Source organism: Notamacropus eugenii, chromosome X, assembly GCF_028372415.1.
Source record: "Notamacropus eugenii isolate mMacEug1 chromosome X, mMacEug1.pri_v2, whole genome shotgun sequence".
Classification (NCBI taxonomy): domain Eukaryota; kingdom Metazoa; phylum Chordata; class Mammalia; order Diprotodontia; family Macropodidae; genus Notamacropus; species Notamacropus eugenii.
This window is the reverse complement of record NC_092879.1, coordinates 32801124-32807144: the sequence shown is the minus strand read 5'-3', so window position 1 is coordinate 32807144 and position 6021 is coordinate 32801124.

Here is a 6021-nt window from a genome sequence, read left to right as displayed (position 1 = left end):
GAGTGATGAGTAGACAGCTTGCTAAAGGAGACCCCCCAAAAAAAATACTGAAGAAAATAACACTTAAAAATAGACCAACCCAAAAGGCAAAGAGGTCCAAAAACCCAGGGAAGAGAATGCCTTAAAAAACAGAATTGGCCAGATGGAAAAGAAGGTCCAAAAGCTCAATGAAGAAAATAATATCTTAAAGATTAGAATGGAGTAAATGGAAGCTAATGACTTTAGGAGAAATCAAGAAATTAAAAAACAAACCCAAAGGAATGAAAACAAATAGAAGACAATGTGAAATATCTCTGAAATAAGAAAAATATGAAAAAATAAACAGGAAAGAGAAATAATAAGGGAATTATTAAAGTTGAACTGTTTACATTCCTACATGGAAAGCTATTTGTAACACATGAAACCTTTCTCAGTATTAGGGTAGTTTGAAGGAATACATACACACACACACACACACACACACACACACACACACACACACATATATATATAAAGAGCTCACAGGGTGAGTTGAATATGAAGGAATGATATGTAAAGTATTAAACTAAGGGATATGGGTGAAGGAGAAAGAGAGAGATAAAATAGGGCAAATTATCTCACATAAAATAAGCAAGAAAAAGCTTTTACAATGGAGGGCGAGAAGGGGGAGGTGAGAGGGGATGAGTAAACCTTACTCTCATCACATTTGGCTTAAGAAGAGAATAACATGCATACTCAATTAGATATCTTGCCCTACAGGAAAGTGGGGTGAAAGGAGATAAGGGGAGATGATAGAAATGAGGACATATTGTGGTGTAGAGAGTGTAGTCAGAAGTAAACATTTTGAAAAGGGGCGGGGTCAAAGGAGAAAATAGAATAAATGGGGAGCAGGATAGGATGAAGGGAAATATAGTTAGTCTTTCACAACATGACTATTATCAGTGTTTTGCCTAACTGCACATGTATAACCTATGTTGAATTGCTTGCCTTCTCAGTGAGGGTAGGTGGGGAGGGAAGAAGGGAGAAAATTTGGAACTCAAATTTTAAAAACAAATATTAGGAGCAATATTTTACATACAACTGGGAATTAAGATATACAGTGAATGGGGTATAGAAATCTATCTTGCCCTACAAGAAAATAAGGGAGGAAGGGGATATAACAGGGGGAGGGGTTGATAGAAGGAAAGGCAGGGAAGGAGTAATAGGAATGCATACCACCTCAGAGTTGAGGAAGAGGGGAGAGATGGGGAGAAAAGTTGGAACTCAATATCTTCTGGAAATGAATGTTGAAAACTAACAACAAATAAATCAATTTTTACAACCAAGATTAGAATGGAAACAGAAAACTGGGAAAGAATATTTACAAGTATCTGTGATAAAGGCCTCATTTCTAAAATATATAAAGAACTGATTCAAATTGATAAGAATACAAGTCATTTTCCAATTGATAAATGGGCAAAAGATATGTAACAAGCAGTTTTCAGAAGAAGAAACTAAAGCTATCTATAGTCATATAAAAAAGTTCTAAATCGCTGTTGATTAGAGAGATGCAAATCAAAACAACTCTGAGGTACCACATCACACCTATCAGATTGGCTAACATGACAAAACAGGAAGATGATAAATGTTGGAGAAGATGTGGGAGAGTTGAAACACTAATTCATTGTTGCTGGAGCTGTAAGCTGATCCAACCATTCTGGACAGCAATTTGGAGCTATGTCCATAGGGCTACAAAATGTGCATGCCCTTTGACCCAAAAATATCTCTTCTCAGGCTGTATCCCAAAGGGATTGAAAAATTGGGGAAAGGTCCTACATGTACAAAAATATTTATAGCAGCTCTTTTTGTGGTGGTCAAGAACTGGAAATTGAGGGGATTTCATCAATTGGGGAATGACATGAACATGTTATGGTATATGAATGTAATGGAATACTATAGTGTTATAAGAAATGATGAACAGGCAGACTTCAGAAAAACCTGGAAAGATGTATATGAACTGATGCTGAGTGAAATGAGCAGAACCAGAATATTACACACAGTAAGAGCCACAGTGTGCAAGGACTATATCTGATATACTTAGCCCTTCACAGTAATGCAAGAACCTAAAACATTCCCAAAGGACTCTTGATTCAAAATACCATCCACATCCAGAGAAAGAACTATGAAAGTGGGACACAAAATGAAGCAGAATATTTTCTCTTGTTATGTTTTGTTTGGATTTTGTTTTTCTCATGATTTCTCCCATTTGTTTTAATTCTTCTATGGAATATGATTAATTTGAAAATATATTTAATAAGAATGCAAATGTAGAACCTATATAAGCTTCCATGCTGCCTCAGGGAGGGAGGGGGGAGAGAGAAGGAGAAAATTTAAAATTTATAGAAGTGAATGTTGAAAACCAATAAATTAATTTTTTTTAAATGTTTTTAATGGAAGATAATGTGAAATACCCCATTGGAAAAACAACTGACCTGGAAAATAGATCCAGGAGAGACAATTTAAAAATTATGGGACTACCTGAAAGCCATGATCAAAAAAAGAGCCTAGACATCATCTTTCATGAAATTATTAAAGAAAACTGCCCTGATATTCTAGAACCAGGGGGGCAAAATAAATATTGAAAGAATCCACTGATCACCCCCTGAAAGAGATCCAAAAAAAGAAACTCCTAGGAACATTGTGGCCAAATTCCAGAGTTCCCAGGTCAAGGAGAAAATATTGCAAGCAACTAGAAAGAAACAATTCAAGTATTGTGTAAATATAATCAGGATAACACAAAATCTAACAGCTTCTACATTAAGGGATCGAAGGGCATGGAATAGGAGATTCCAGAAGTCAAAGGAACTAGGACCAAAACCAAGAATCATCTACCCAGAAAAATTGAGTATAATACTTCAGGGGAAAAAATGGTCTTTCAATGAAATAGAGGACTTTCAAGTATTCTTGATGAAAGACCAGAGCTGAAAAGAAAATTTGACTTTCAAGCACAAGAATCAAGAGAAGCATGAAAAGGAAAACAGCAAAGAGAAATCATAAGGGACTTACTAAAGTTGAACTGTTTACATTCGTACATGGAAAGACAATATTTGTTACTCTTGAAACTTTTTTAAGTATCTAGGTAGTTGGAGAGACAGAGAGAGAGAGACAGGGTGAGTCGAATAGGATGGGATCATACCTTAAAAAAATGAAATTAAGAGGTGAGAGAGAAATATATTGGGAGGAAAAAGGGAGAAATGGAATGGAGCAAATTGTCTCTCATAAAAGAGGCAAGTGAAAGGAATAAAATGCACACTCATGACGTATCTTACAACAGGAAAGTGGGGGGAAGAGGATAAGCAGAGTGGAGGGGATGATGGAAGGAAGGGCAGTGGGAGGAGAAAGCAATTAGAAGTTAACACTCTTGGGGAGGGATAAGATCAAAAGAGAGAAGAGAAGAAATGGGGAGCAGGATAGGATGGAGGGAAATACAGTTAGTCTTACATAACACTACTATTATGGAAGTCATTTGCAAAATTACACAGATATGGCCTATATTGAATTGGTTGCCTTCCCAGTGGGGATGGGTGGGAGGGAGGGAGGAAGAGAAGTTGGAACTCAAAGTTTTAGGAACAACTGTTCAGTATTGTTCTTGCATACAACTAGGAAATGAGAAATACAGGTAATGGGGTATAGAAATTTATCTGGCCCTACAGGACAAAAGAGAAGATGGGGATAAGGGAAGAGAAGAAAGGGAGGGCAGATTAGTGATAGGGGTAATTAGGATGCTCGGCATTTTGGAGTGGGGGAAGGGAGAGATGGGGGGAAATTTTGGAACTCAAAATTTTGTGGAAATGAATATTGAAAACTTAAATAACAAAAGTATTTTTTAAAAAGGCACATAAGAGAAGTAGAAGAAAAATGCAGCCAATAAATGAAAGTGATGCAAGAAAAGTAGAATTGGCTAAATGGAAAAGGAGATACAAACATCAGCCAAAGAAAACAATTCCTTAAAGAGTACAATTGACCAAATGGAACAGAAAGTACAAAAGCTAATTTAGGAAAAGAACAACTTAAAAATTGGAATTGGGCAAGTGGAAGCTAACAAACTCTAAGAGACATAATGAATCAGTCAAACAAAATCAAAAAAAAAGAAAAATGGAAGAAAATGTAATATTACTCATGGGAAAAACAACTGACCAGGAAAATAGACCCAGGAGAGACAATATCAGAGTCACTGGACTACCTGAAAGTCATAATCAAAAGGAGGACTTGGACATCATCTTTCAAGTAATTGACAAGGAAAACTGTCCCAATGTCCTGAAACCAGAGTGGAAAATAGGCATTGAAAGAATCCACCCATCAGCTCAGGAAAGAGATCTCAAAATGAAATTCCCAAGGGACATTATAGTCAAATTTCACAACTATCAGGTTAAGGAAAAATACTGCAAGTGCCCAGAAAGAAACCAATTATCAGGGAGCCATAATCAGGATCACAGAGGACCTGGCAGCTGCAATATTAAAGGATCAGAGGTCATGGAGCATGATATTTCAAAGATCAAAGGAATTACGACTTCAACCAAGAATCACTTGCCTGGTAAAGTTAAGCATAATAGTCATTCAGTGAAATAGAAGGATTTCAAGCCTTCATAAGGAGAAGACCAGAATAAACCAAAAATTTGACCTCCAATATCACAACCCAAGAGAAGCATAAACAGGTAAAAAGGGGGAAGAAAACATAAGAGATTCAATAGAGCTAAATTGTTTGCATCCCTACACAAGAAGATAATACTTGTAATTCTTAAAAATTGTATCACTGGAAGTATAGATAGAATGAATATACATACACAGAGGGTATGGGTATATGGTGTATTTGAGGGAATGACACAAAAATTTAAGGGGTGAGAAAGAGGAGTACAATGGGTGCAAAAGGAAGGGAGAGGTAGAATGGGACAAATTATGTCACATGAAGAGGTAGTAAAGACCTATTATACTGAAGAGGAAGATGGGAATGGAGGCAATGGACATCACTTGAATCTTACTCTCATCAGTTTTGGCTCAAAGAAAGAATAATATGCACAATCAGATGAATATGGAAATCTATCTTACTCGACAGGGAAGTGTGGGGAAGAAGGAGATTAAGTAAAGGAAGAGGTAGAGACTGACAGAAGAGAGGGCAAATCAGGGGAGGTGATAGAAGCAAAACATAGGTGATGTGGGAAAGGGTGAAAGTAGAGAGAGGACAAACAGGAGGAAGAATGGGATGGAGGGAAATACACGGATAGTAATCACAACTGTAAATTTGAATGGAATGAACTCTCCCATAAAACAGAAGTGGACAGCAGACTGGATCACAAAAGCAGAATCCTACAATATGCTGCTTCCAAGAAACACACTTGAAGCAGAGAGACACACACAGAGGAAAGGCAAGGGGCTGGAGCAGAATCTATTGTGCTTCAGTTGAAGTAAAACAAGGAAGGGGGAGCAATCCTGATCTTAGACAAAGTAAAAGCAAAAACAGGCCTAATTAAAAGAGATAAGGAAGGAAACTATATCTTGCTCAAAAGATACTGAGTAATAGTCTGCCTGTCTAGTTGAAGGAAAGAGTGAGAATTAGTGACCAAAGAAGGAATAGAGAGCATTATGAAATGTAGAATAGATAATTTTGATCATATTCAATTGAAAAACTTTGTACAAAAAAAACCAATGCAACCAAGATTAGAAGGAAAGCAGAAAGCTGGGAAACAATCCTTACGGCAAGTGTCTCTGATAAAGGTTTCCTTTCTTAAATATATAGAGAACTGAGTCAAATTCATGAGAATACAAGCCATTCTCCAGTTCATAAATGGTAAAAGGATATGAACGGGCAGTTTTCAGATGAAGAAAGCAAAGCTATCTGTAGGCATATGAAGAAGCTCTCTAAACCACTTTTGATTAGAGAAAAGCAAGTTAAAACAACTCTGAGGCACCCCCTCATACCAATCAGATTGGTTAATATGACAAAAAAGGAAAACGATAAATGTTGGAAAGGATGTGTGAAAATTGGGACACTAACGTATTGTTGGT